Here is a 9,497-nt window from a genome sequence, read left to right as displayed (position 1 = left end):
ACTTTATTGTTTTAAGCAGTATACGGGGAAAAAAATGAAATTGAATGGAACAGGATAATCTGGAAATGGTTTAAAAGGGAGAAATTGTCGAAAAGGAGGCGAAGGCGATTGAATGGGCTAAAAATCGGACAGGCTGTCCGGGGAAAAAAAAAAGGGGGGGGGGGTGGTGGAAAAAGGGACAAAAGGGGTGCAACACGAGGACTTCCCAGGGGGTCACCCATCCTAGTACTACTCTCGCCCAAGCACGCTTAACTGCGGAGTTCTGATGGGATCCGGTGCATTAGTGCTGGTATGATCGCACCCGAAGATTAACCGCGACTTTATTGTTTTAAGCAGTAGACGGGGAAAAAAATGAAATTGAATGGAACAGGATAATCTGGAAATGGTTTAAAAGGGAGAAATTGTCGAAAAGGAGGCGAAGGCGATTGAATGGCCTAAAAATCGGACAGGCTGTCCGGGGAAAAAAAAAAGGGGGGGGGTGGTGGAAAAAGGGACAAAAGGGGTGCAACACGAGGACTTCCCAGGGGGTCACCCATCCTAGTACTACTCTCGCCCAAGCACGCTTAACTGCGGAGTTCTGATGGGATCCGGTGCATTAGTGCTGGTATTATCGCACCCGAAGATTAACCGCGACTTTATTGTTTTAAGCAGTAGACGGGGAAAAAAATGAAATTGAATGGAACAGGATAATCTGGAAATGGTTTAAAAGGGAGAAATTGTCGAAAAGGAGGCGAAGGCGATTGAATGGGCTAAAAATCGGACAGGCTGTCCGGGGAAAAAAAAAAGAGGGGGGGTGGTGGAAAAAGGGACAAAAGGGGTGCAACACGAGGACTTCCCAGGGGGTCACCCATCCTAGTACTACTCTCGCCCAAGCACGCTTAACTGCGGAGTTCTGATGGGATCCGGTGCATTAGTGCTGGTATGATCGCACCCGAAGATTAACCGCGACTTTATTGTTTTCAGCAGTAGACGGGGAAAAAAATGAAATTGAATGGAACAGGATAATCTGGAAATGGTTTAAAAGGGAGAAATTGTCGAAAAGGAGGCGAAGGCGATTGAATGGGCTAAAAATCGGACAGGCTGTCCGGGGAAAAAAAAAAGGGGGGGGGGTGGTGGAAAAAGGGACAAAAGGGGTGCAACACGAGGACTTCCCAGGGGGTCACCCATCCTAGTACTACTCTCGCCCAAGCACGCTTAACTGCGGAGTTCTGATGGGATCCGGTGCATTAGTGCTGGTATGATCGCACCCGAAGATTAACCGCGACTTTATTGTTTTAAGCAGTAGACGGGGAAAAAAATGAAATTGAATGGAACAGGATAATCTGGAAATGGTTTAAAAGGGAGAAATTGTCGAAAAGGAGGCGAAGGCGATTGAATGGGCTAAAAATCGGACAGGCTGTCCGGGGAAAAAAAAAGAGGGGGGGGTGGTGGAAAAAGGGACAAAAGGGGTGCAACACGAGGACTTCCCAGGGGGTCACCCATCCTAGTACTACTCTCGCCCAAGCACGCTTAACTGCGGAGCTCTGATGGGATCCGGTGCATTAGTGCTGGTATGATCGCACCCGAAGATTAACCGCGACTTTATTGTTTTAAGCAGTAGACGGGGAAAAAAATGAAATTGAATGGAACAGGATAATCTGGAAATGGTTTAAAAGGGAGAAATTGTCGAAAAGGAGGCGAAGGCGATTGAATGGGCTAAAAATCGGACAGGCTGTCCGGGGAAAAAAAAAAGGGGGGGGGGTGGTGGAAAAAGGGACAAAAGGGGTGCAACACGAGGACTTCCCAGGAGGTCACCCATCCTAGTACTACTCTCGCCCAAGCACGCTTAACTGCGGAGTTCTGATGGGATCCGGTGCATTAGTGCTGGTATGATCGCACCCGAAGATTAACCGCGACTTTATTGTTTTAAGCAGTAGACGGGGAAAAAAATGAAATTGAATGGAACAGGATAATCTGGAAATGGTTTAAAAGGGAGAAATTGTCGAAAAGGAGGCGAAGGCGATTGAATGGGCTAAAAATCGGACAGGCTGTCCGGGGAAAAAAAAAAGGGGGGGGGGGTGGTGGAAAAAGGGACAAAAGGGGTGCAACACGAGGACTTCCCAGGGGGTCACCCATCCTAGTACTACTCCCGCCCAAGCACGCTTAACTGCGGAGTTCTGATGGGATCCGGTGCATTAGTGCTGGTATGATCGCACCCGAAGATTAAACGCGACTTTATTGTTTTAAGCAGTAGACGGGGAAAAAAATGAAATTAATGGAACAGGATAATCTGGAAATGGTTTAAAAGGGAGAAATTGTCGAAAAGGAGGCGAAGGCGATTGAATGGGCTAAAAATCGGACAGGCTGTACGGGGAAAAAAAAAAGGGGGGGGTGGTGGAAAAAGGGACAAAAGGGGTGCAACACGAGGACTTCCCAGGGGGTCACCCATCCTAGTACTACTCTCGCCCAAGCACGCTTAACTGCGGAGTTCTGATGGGATCCGGTGCATTAGTGCTGGTATGATCGCACCCGAAGATTAACCGCGACTTTATTGTTTTAAGCAGTAGACGGGGAAAAAAATGAAATTGAATGGAACAGGATAATCTGGAAATGGTTTAAAAGGGAGAAATTGTCGAAAAGGAGGCGAAGGCGATTGAATGGGCTAAAAATCGGACAGGCTGTCCGGGGAAAAAAAAAAGGGGGGGGGTGGTGGAAAAAGGGACAAAAGGGGTGCAACACGAGGACTTCCCAGGGGGTCACCCATCCTAGTACTACTCTCGCCCAAGCACGCTTAACTGCGGAGTTCTGATGGGATCCGGTGCATTAGTGCTGGTATGATCGCACCCGAAGATTAACCGCGACTTTATTGTTTTAAGTAGTAGACGGGGAAAAAAATGAAATTGAATGGAACAGGATAATCTGGAAATGGTTTAAAAGGGAGAAATTGTCGAAAAGGAGGCGAAGGCGATTGAATGGGCTAAAAATCGGACAGGCTGTCCGGGGAAAAAAAAAAGAGGGGGGGGTGGTGGAAAAAGGGACAAAAGGGGTGCAACACGAGGACTTCCCAGGGGGTCACCCATCCTAGTACTACTCTCGCCCAAGCACGCTTAACTGCGGAGTTCTGATGGGATCCGGTGCATTAGTGCTGGTATGATCGCACCCGAAGATTAACCGCGACTTTATTGTTTTAAGCAGTAGACGGGGAAAAAAATGAAATTGAATGGAACAGGATAATCTGGAAATGGTTTAAAAGGGAGAAATTGTCGAAAAGGAGGCGAAGGCGATTGAATGGGCTAAAAATCGGACAGGCTGTCCGGGGAAAAAAAAAAGGGGGGGGGTGGTGGAAAAAGGGACAAAAGGGGTGCAACACGAGGACTTCCCAGGGGGTCACCCATCCTAGTACTACTCTCGCCCAAGCACGCTTAACTGCGGAGTTCTGATGGGATCCGGTGCATTAGTGCTGGTATGATCGCACCCGAAGATTAACCGCGACTTTATTGTTTTAAGCAGTAGACGGGGAAAAAAATGAAATTGAATGGAACAGGATAATCTGGAAATGGTTTAAAAGGGAGAAATTGTCGAAAAGGAGGCGAAGGCGATTGAATGGGCTAAAACTCGGACAGGCTGTCCGGGGAAAAAAAAAAGGGGGGGGGGGTGGTGGAAAAAGGGACAAAAGGGGTGCAACACGAGGACTTCCCAGGGGGTCACCCATCCTAGTACTACTCTCGCCCAAGCACGCTTAACTGCGGAGTTCTGATGGGATCCGGTGCATTAGTGCTGGTATGATCGCACCCGAAGATTAACCGCGACTTTATTGTTTTAAGCAGTAGACGGGAAAAAAAATGAAATTGAATGGAACAGGATAATCTGGAAATGGTTTAAAAGGGAGAAATTGTCGAAAAGGAGGCGAAGGCGATTGAATGGGCTAAAAATCGGACAGGCTGTCCGGGGAAAAAAAAAAGGGGGGGGGGGGTGGTGGATAAAGGGACAAAAGGGGTGCAACACGAGGACTTCCCACGGGGTCACCCATCCTAGTACTACTCTCGCCGAAGCACGCTTAACTGCGGAGTTCTGATGGGATCCGGTGCATTAGTGCTGGTATGATCGCACCCGAAGATTAACCGCGACTTTATTGTTTTAAGCAGTAGACGGGGAAAAAAATGAAATTGAATGGAACAGGATAATCTGAAAATGGTTTAAAAGGGAGAAATTGTCGAAAAGGAGGCGAAGGCGATTGAATGGGCTAAAAATCGGACAGGCTGTCCGGGGAAAAAAAAAAGGGGGGGGGGTGGTGGAAAAAGGGACAAAAGGGGTGCAACACGAGGACTTCCCAGGGGGTCACCCATCCTAGTACTACTCTCGCCCAAGCACGCTTAACTGCGGAGTTCTGATGGGATCCGGTGCATTAGTGCTGGTATGATCGCACCCGAAGATTAACCGCGACTTTATTGTTTTAAGCAGTAGACGTGGAAAAAAATGAAATTGAATGGAACAGGATAATCTGGAAATGGTTTAAAAGGGAGAAATTGTTGAAAAGGAGGCGGAGGCGAAGGCGATTGAATGGGCTAAAAATCGGACAGGCTGTCCGGGGAAAAAAAAGGGGGGGGGGGGTGGTGGAAAAAGGGACAAAAGGGGTGCAACACGAGGACTTCCCAGGGGGTCACCCATCCTAGTACTACTCTCGCCCAAGCACGCTTAACTGCGGAGTTCTGATGGGATCCGGTGCATTAGTGCTGGTATGATCGCACCCGAAGATTAACCGCGACTTTATTGTTTTAAGCAGTAGACGGGGAAAAAAATGAAATTGAATGGAACAGGATAATCTGAAAATGGTTTAAAAGGGAGAAATTGTCGAAAAGGATGCGAAGGCGATTGAATGGGCTAAAAATCGGACAGGCTGTCCGGGGAAAAAAAAAAGGGGGGGTGGTGGAAAAAGGGACAAAAGGGGTGCAACACGAGGACTTCCCAGGGGGTCACCCATCCTAGTACTACTCTCGCCCAAGCACGCTTAACTGCGGAGTTCTGATGGGATCCGGTGCATTAGTGCTGGTATGATCGCACCCGAAGATTAACCGCGACTTTATTGTTTTAAGCAGTAGACGGGGAAAAAAATGAAATTGAATGGAACAGGATAATCTGGAAATGGGTTAAAAGGGAGAAATTGTCGAAAAGGAGGCAAAGGCGATTGAATGGGCTAAAAATCGGACAGGCTGTCCGGGGAAAAAAAAAAGGGGGGGGTGGTGGAAAAAGGGACAAAAGGGGTGCAACATGAGGACTTCCCAGGGGGTCACCCATCCTAGTACTACTCTCGCCCAAGCACGCTTAACTGCGGAGTTCTGATGGGATCCGGTGCATTAGTGCTGGTATGATCGCACCCGAAGATTAACCGCGACTTTATTGTTTTAAGCAGTAGACGGGGAAAAAAATGAAATTGAATGGAACAGGATAATCTGGAAATGGTTTAAAAGGGAGAAATTGTCGAAAAGGAGGCGAAGGCGATTGAATGGGCTAAAAATCGGACAGGCTGTCCGGGGAAAAAAAAAGGGGGGGGGGTGGTGGAAAAAGGGACAAAAGGGGTGCAACACGAGGACTTCCCAGGGGGTCAACCATCCTAGTACAACTCTCGCCCAAGCACGCTTAACTGCGGAGTTCTGATGGGATCCGGTGCATTAGTGCTGGTATGATCGCACCCGAAGATTAACCGCGACTTTATTGTTTTAAGCAGTAGACGGGGAAAAAAATGAAATTGAATGGAACAGGATAATCTGGAAATGGTTTAAAAGGGAGAAATTGTCGAAAAGGAGGCGAAGGCGATTGAATGGGCTAAAAATCGGACAGGCTGTCCGGGGAAAAAAAAAAGGGGGGGGTGGTGGAAAAAGGGACAAAAGGGGTGCAACACGAGGACTTCCCAGGGGGTCACCCATCCTAGTACTACTCTCGCCCAAGCACGCTTAACTGCGGAGTTCTGATGGGATCCGGTGCATTAGTGCTGGTATGATCGCACCCGAAGATTAACCGCGACTTCATTGTTTTAAGCAGTAGACGGGGAAAAAAATGAAATTGAATGGAACAGGATAATCTGGAAATGGTTTAAAAGAGAGAAATTGTCGAAAAGGAGGCGAAGGCGATTGAATGGGCTAAAAATCGGACAGGCTGTCCGGGGAAAAAAAAAAGGGGGGGGGGGTGGTGGAAAAAGGGACAAAAGGGGTGCAACACGAGGACTTCCCAGGGGGTCACCCATCCTAGTACTACTCTCGCCCAAGCACGCTTAACTGCGGAGTTCTGATGGGATCCGGTGCATTAGTGCTGGTATGATCGCACCCGAAGATTAACCGCGACTTTATTGTTTTAAGCAGTAGACGGGGAAAAAAATGAAATTGAATGGAACAGGATAATCTGGAAATGGTTTAAAAGGGAGAAATTGTCGAAAAGGAGGCGAAGGCGATTGAATGGGCTAAAAATTGGACAGGCTGTCCGGGGAAAAGAAAAAGGGGGGGGTGGTGGAAAAAGGGACAAAAGGGGTGCAACACGAGGACTTCCCAGGGGGTCACCCATCCTAGTACTACTCTCGCCCAAGCACGCTTAACTGCGGAGTTCTGATGGGATCCGGTGCATTAGTGCTGGTATGATCGCACCCGAAGATTAACCGCGACTTTATTGTTTTAAGCAGTAGACGGGGAAAAAAATGAAATTGAATGGAACAGGATAATCTGGAAATGGTTTAAAAGGGAGAAATTGTCGAAAAGGAGGCGAAGGCGATTGAATGGGCTAAAAATCGGACAGGCTGTCCGGGGAAAAAAAAAAGGGGGGGGGTGGTGGAAAAAGGGACAAAAGGGGTGCAACACGAGGACTTCCCAGGGGGTCACCCATCCTAGTACTACTCTCGCCCAAGCACGCTTAACTGCGGAGTTCTGATGGGATCCGGTGCATTAGTGCTGGTATGATCGCACCCGAAGATTAACCGCGACTTTATTGTTTTAAGCAGTAGACGGGGAAAAAAATGAAATTGAATGGAACAGGATAATCTGGAAATGGTTTAAAAGGGAGAAATTGTCGAAAAGGAGGCGAAGGCGATTGAATGGGCTAAAAATCGGACAGGCTGTCCGGGGAAAAAAAAAGGGGGGGAGGTGGTGGAAAAAGGGACAAAAGGGGTGCAACACGAGGACTTCCCAGGGGGTCACCCATCCTAGTACTACTCTCGCCCAAGCACGCTTAACTGCGGAGTTCTGATGGGATCCGGTGCATTAGTGCTGGTATGATCGCACCCGAAGATTAACCGCGACTTTATTGTTTTAAGCAGTAGACGGGGAAAAAAATGAAATTGAATGGAACAGGATAATCTGGAAATGGTTTAAAAGGGAGAAATTGTCGAAAAGGAGGCGAAGGCGATTGAATGGGCTAAAAATCGGACAGGCCATCCGGGGGAAAAAAAAGGGGGGGGGGTGGTGGAAAAAGGGACAAAAGGGGTGCAACACGAGGACTTCCCAGGGGGTCAACCATCCTAGTACTACTCTCGCCCAAGCACGCTTAACTGCGGAGTTCTGATGGGATCCGGTGCATTAGTGCTGGTATGATCGCACCCGAAGATTAACCGCGACTTTATTGTTTTAAGCAGTAGACGGGGAAAAAAATGAAATTGAATGGAACAGGATAATCTGGAAATGGTTTAAAAGGGAGAAATTGTCGAAAAGGAGGCGAAGGCGATTGAATGGGCTAAAAATCGGACAGGCTGTCCGGGGAAAAAAAAAGGGGGGGGGGGTGGTGGAAAAAGGGACAAAAGGGGTGCAACACGAGGACTTCCCAGGGGGTCACCCATCCTAGTACTACTCTCGCCCAAGCACGCTTAACTGCGGAGTTCTGATGGGATCCGGTGCATTAGTGCTGGTATGATCGCACCCGAAGATTAACCGCGACTTCATTGTTTTAAGCAGTAGACGGGGAAAAAAATGAAATTGAATGGAACAGGATAATCTGGAAATGGTTTAAAAGGGAGAAATTGTCGAAAAGGAGGCGAAGGCGATTGAATGGGCTAAAAATCGGACAGGCTGTCCGGGGAAAAAAAAAAGGGGGGGGGGGGGTGGTGGAAAAAGGGACAAAGGGGGTGCAACACGAGGACTTCCCAGGGGGTCACCCATCCTAGTACTACTCTCGCCCAAGCACGCTTAACTGCGGAGTTCTGATGGGATCCGGTGCATTAGTACTGGTATGATCGCACCCAAAGATTAACCGCGACTTTATTGTTTTAAGCAGTAGACGGGGAAAAAAATGAAATTGAATGGAACAGGATAATCTGGAAATGGTTTAAAAGGGAGAAATTGTCGAAAAGGAGGCGAAGGCGATTGAATGGGCTAAAAATCGGACAGGCTGTCCGGGGAAAAAAAAAAGGGGGGGGTGGTGGAAAAAGGGACAAAAGGGGTGCAACACGAGGACTTCCCAGGGGGTCACCCATCTTAGTACTACTCTCGCCAAAGCACGCTTAACTGCGGAGTTCTGATGGGATCCGGTGCATTAGTGCTGGTATGATCGCACCCGAAGATTAACCGCGACTTTATTGTTTTAAGCAGTAGACGGGGAAAAAAATGAAATTGAATGGAACAGGATAATCTGGAAATGGTTTAAAAGGGAGAAATTGTCGAAAAGGAGGCGAAGGCGATTGAATGGGCTAAAAATCGGACAGGCTGTCCGGGGAAAAAAGAAAGGGGGGGGGGTGGTGGAAAAAGGGACAAAAGGGGTGCAACACGAGGACTTCCCAGGGGGTCACCCATCCTAGTACTACTCTCGCCCAAGCACGCTTAACTGCGGAGTTCTGATGGGATCCGGTGCATTAGTGCTGGTATGATCGCACCCGAAGATTAACCGCGACTTTATTGTTTTAAGCAGTAGACGGGGAAAAAAATGAAATTGAATGGAACAGGATAATCTGGAAATGGTTTAAAAGGGAGAAATTGTCGAAAAGGAGGCGAAGGCGATTGAATGGGCTAAAAATCGGACAGGCTGTCCGGGGAAAAAAAAAAGGGGGGGGGGTGGAAAAAGGGACAAAAGGGGTGCAACACGAGGACTTCCCAGGGGGTCACCCATCCTAGTACTACTCTCGCCCAAGCACGCTTAACTGCGGAGTTCTGATGGGATCCGGTGCATTAGTGCTGGTATGATCGCACCCGAAGATTAACCGCGACTTTATTGTTTTAAGCAGTAGACGGGGAAAAAAATGAAATTGAATGGAACAGGATAATCTGGAAATGGTTTAAAAGGGAGAAATTGTCGAAAAGGAGGCGAAGGCGATTGAATGGGCTAAAAATCGGACAGGCTGTCCGGGGAAAAAAAAAAGGGGGGGGGGTGGTGGAAAAAGGGACAAAAGGGGTGCAACACGAGGACTTCCCAGGGGGTCACCCATCCTAGTACTACTCTCGCCCAAGCACGCTTAACTGTGGAGTTCTGATGGGATCCGGTGCATTAGTGCTGGTATGATCGCACCCGAAGATTAACCGCGACTTTATTGTTTTAAGCAGTAGACGGGG

The 9,497-nt window shown here is 48.2% G+C and overlaps 30 non-coding genes across 30 annotated transcripts; all 30 read right to left on the bottom strand.

Annotated features, from left to right (window-relative positions):
• Nucleotides 1-184: 184 nt before the first annotated feature.
• Nucleotides 185-303, bottom strand: LOC145808153 (5S ribosomal RNA). Its single transcript, XR_014351618.1, has one exon. It is a non-coding gene; the product is annotated as a 5S ribosomal RNA (ribosomal RNA).
• Nucleotides 304-499: 196 nt separating this feature from the next.
• Nucleotides 500-618, bottom strand: LOC145809297 (5S ribosomal RNA). Its single transcript, XR_014352817.1, has one exon. It is a non-coding gene; the product is annotated as a 5S ribosomal RNA (ribosomal RNA).
• Nucleotides 619-814: 196 nt separating this feature from the next.
• LOC145808152 (5S ribosomal RNA) lies at nt 815-933 on the bottom strand. The gene has a single exon (XR_014351617.1). It is a non-coding gene; the product is annotated as a 5S ribosomal RNA (ribosomal RNA).
• A 197-nt stretch (nt 934-1,130) lies between these two features.
• On the bottom strand, nt 1,131-1,249 carry LOC145808151 (5S ribosomal RNA). The gene has a single exon (XR_014351616.1). It is a non-coding gene; the product is annotated as a 5S ribosomal RNA (ribosomal RNA).
• A 196-nt stretch (nt 1,250-1,445) lies between these two features.
• LOC145809461 (5S ribosomal RNA) lies at nt 1,446-1,564 on the bottom strand. Its single transcript, XR_014353014.1, has one exon. It is a non-coding gene; the product is annotated as a 5S ribosomal RNA (ribosomal RNA).
• Nucleotides 1,565-1,761: 197 nt separating this feature from the next.
• LOC145811408 (5S ribosomal RNA) lies at nt 1,762-1,880 on the bottom strand. Its single transcript, XR_014354950.1, has one exon. It is a non-coding gene; the product is annotated as a 5S ribosomal RNA (ribosomal RNA).
• Nucleotides 1,881-2,078: 198 nt separating this feature from the next.
• Nucleotides 2,079-2,197, bottom strand: LOC145808977 (5S ribosomal RNA). Its single transcript, XR_014352468.1, has one exon. It is a non-coding gene; the product is annotated as a 5S ribosomal RNA (ribosomal RNA).
• Nucleotides 2,198-2,391: 194 nt separating this feature from the next.
• On the bottom strand, nt 2,392-2,510 carry LOC145808150 (5S ribosomal RNA). Its single transcript, XR_014351615.1, has one exon. It is a non-coding gene; the product is annotated as a 5S ribosomal RNA (ribosomal RNA).
• A 196-nt stretch (nt 2,511-2,706) lies between these two features.
• LOC145808148 (5S ribosomal RNA) lies at nt 2,707-2,825 on the bottom strand. Its single transcript, XR_014351613.1, has one exon. It is a non-coding gene; the product is annotated as a 5S ribosomal RNA (ribosomal RNA).
• Nucleotides 2,826-3,022: 197 nt separating this feature from the next.
• On the bottom strand, nt 3,023-3,141 carry LOC145808147 (5S ribosomal RNA). The gene has a single exon (XR_014351612.1). It is a non-coding gene; the product is annotated as a 5S ribosomal RNA (ribosomal RNA).
• Nucleotides 3,142-3,337: 196 nt separating this feature from the next.
• Nucleotides 3,338-3,456, bottom strand: LOC145808146 (5S ribosomal RNA). Its single transcript, XR_014351611.1, has one exon. It is a non-coding gene; the product is annotated as a 5S ribosomal RNA (ribosomal RNA).
• A 198-nt stretch (nt 3,457-3,654) lies between these two features.
• LOC145808145 (5S ribosomal RNA) lies at nt 3,655-3,773 on the bottom strand. Its single transcript, XR_014351610.1, has one exon. It is a non-coding gene; the product is annotated as a 5S ribosomal RNA (ribosomal RNA).
• A 199-nt stretch (nt 3,774-3,972) lies between these two features.
• LOC145810512 (5S ribosomal RNA) lies at nt 3,973-4,091 on the bottom strand. Its single transcript, XR_014354076.1, has one exon. It is a non-coding gene; the product is annotated as a 5S ribosomal RNA (ribosomal RNA).
• Nucleotides 4,092-4,288: 197 nt separating this feature from the next.
• On the bottom strand, nt 4,289-4,407 carry LOC145808144 (5S ribosomal RNA). The gene has a single exon (XR_014351609.1). It is a non-coding gene; the product is annotated as a 5S ribosomal RNA (ribosomal RNA).
• Nucleotides 4,408-4,610: 203 nt separating this feature from the next.
• LOC145808143 (5S ribosomal RNA) lies at nt 4,611-4,729 on the bottom strand. Its single transcript, XR_014351608.1, has one exon. It is a non-coding gene; the product is annotated as a 5S ribosomal RNA (ribosomal RNA).
• Nucleotides 4,730-4,923: 194 nt separating this feature from the next.
• On the bottom strand, nt 4,924-5,042 carry LOC145808142 (5S ribosomal RNA). Its single transcript, XR_014351607.1, has one exon. It is a non-coding gene; the product is annotated as a 5S ribosomal RNA (ribosomal RNA).
• Nucleotides 5,043-5,237: 195 nt separating this feature from the next.
• Nucleotides 5,238-5,356, bottom strand: LOC145810028 (5S ribosomal RNA). Its single transcript, XR_014353595.1, has one exon. It is a non-coding gene; the product is annotated as a 5S ribosomal RNA (ribosomal RNA).
• A 196-nt stretch (nt 5,357-5,552) lies between these two features.
• Nucleotides 5,553-5,671, bottom strand: LOC145810127 (5S ribosomal RNA). Its single transcript, XR_014353693.1, has one exon. It is a non-coding gene; the product is annotated as a 5S ribosomal RNA (ribosomal RNA).
• Nucleotides 5,672-5,866: 195 nt separating this feature from the next.
• On the bottom strand, nt 5,867-5,985 carry LOC145808141 (5S ribosomal RNA). Its single transcript, XR_014351606.1, has one exon. It is a non-coding gene; the product is annotated as a 5S ribosomal RNA (ribosomal RNA).
• A 198-nt stretch (nt 5,986-6,183) lies between these two features.
• Nucleotides 6,184-6,302, bottom strand: LOC145808140 (5S ribosomal RNA). The gene has a single exon (XR_014351605.1). It is a non-coding gene; the product is annotated as a 5S ribosomal RNA (ribosomal RNA).
• A 195-nt stretch (nt 6,303-6,497) lies between these two features.
• LOC145808131 (5S ribosomal RNA) lies at nt 6,498-6,616 on the bottom strand. The gene has a single exon (XR_014351604.1). It is a non-coding gene; the product is annotated as a 5S ribosomal RNA (ribosomal RNA).
• Nucleotides 6,617-6,812: 196 nt separating this feature from the next.
• On the bottom strand, nt 6,813-6,931 carry LOC145808119 (5S ribosomal RNA). The gene has a single exon (XR_014351594.1). It is a non-coding gene; the product is annotated as a 5S ribosomal RNA (ribosomal RNA).
• A 196-nt stretch (nt 6,932-7,127) lies between these two features.
• LOC145808108 (5S ribosomal RNA) lies at nt 7,128-7,246 on the bottom strand. Its single transcript, XR_014351583.1, has one exon. It is a non-coding gene; the product is annotated as a 5S ribosomal RNA (ribosomal RNA).
• A 196-nt stretch (nt 7,247-7,442) lies between these two features.
• Nucleotides 7,443-7,561, bottom strand: LOC145809479 (5S ribosomal RNA). The gene has a single exon (XR_014353036.1). It is a non-coding gene; the product is annotated as a 5S ribosomal RNA (ribosomal RNA).
• Nucleotides 7,562-7,758: 197 nt separating this feature from the next.
• On the bottom strand, nt 7,759-7,877 carry LOC145808097 (5S ribosomal RNA). Its single transcript, XR_014351572.1, has one exon. It is a non-coding gene; the product is annotated as a 5S ribosomal RNA (ribosomal RNA).
• A 200-nt stretch (nt 7,878-8,077) lies between these two features.
• Nucleotides 8,078-8,196, bottom strand: LOC145809226 (5S ribosomal RNA). Its single transcript, XR_014352732.1, has one exon. It is a non-coding gene; the product is annotated as a 5S ribosomal RNA (ribosomal RNA).
• Nucleotides 8,197-8,391: 195 nt separating this feature from the next.
• On the bottom strand, nt 8,392-8,510 carry LOC145810388 (5S ribosomal RNA). The gene has a single exon (XR_014353958.1). It is a non-coding gene; the product is annotated as a 5S ribosomal RNA (ribosomal RNA).
• A 197-nt stretch (nt 8,511-8,707) lies between these two features.
• On the bottom strand, nt 8,708-8,826 carry LOC145808086 (5S ribosomal RNA). The gene has a single exon (XR_014351561.1). It is a non-coding gene; the product is annotated as a 5S ribosomal RNA (ribosomal RNA).
• Nucleotides 8,827-9,020: 194 nt separating this feature from the next.
• On the bottom strand, nt 9,021-9,139 carry LOC145808075 (5S ribosomal RNA). The gene has a single exon (XR_014351550.1). It is a non-coding gene; the product is annotated as a 5S ribosomal RNA (ribosomal RNA).
• Nucleotides 9,140-9,336: 197 nt separating this feature from the next.
• Nucleotides 9,337-9,455, bottom strand: LOC145809501 (5S ribosomal RNA). The gene has a single exon (XR_014353060.1). It is a non-coding gene; the product is annotated as a 5S ribosomal RNA (ribosomal RNA).
• Nucleotides 9,456-9,497: the final 42 nt, after the last annotated feature.

This window comes from Camellia sinensis, chromosome 14 (assembly GCF_055761805.1).
Source record: "Camellia sinensis isolate YWXY chromosome 14, ASM5576180v1, whole genome shotgun sequence".
Classification (NCBI taxonomy): Eukaryota; Viridiplantae; Streptophyta; class Magnoliopsida; order Ericales; family Theaceae; genus Camellia; species Camellia sinensis.
The sequence above is the reverse complement of the archived record's forward strand: the minus strand, read 5'-3'. Positions and strand labels throughout refer to the sequence as shown.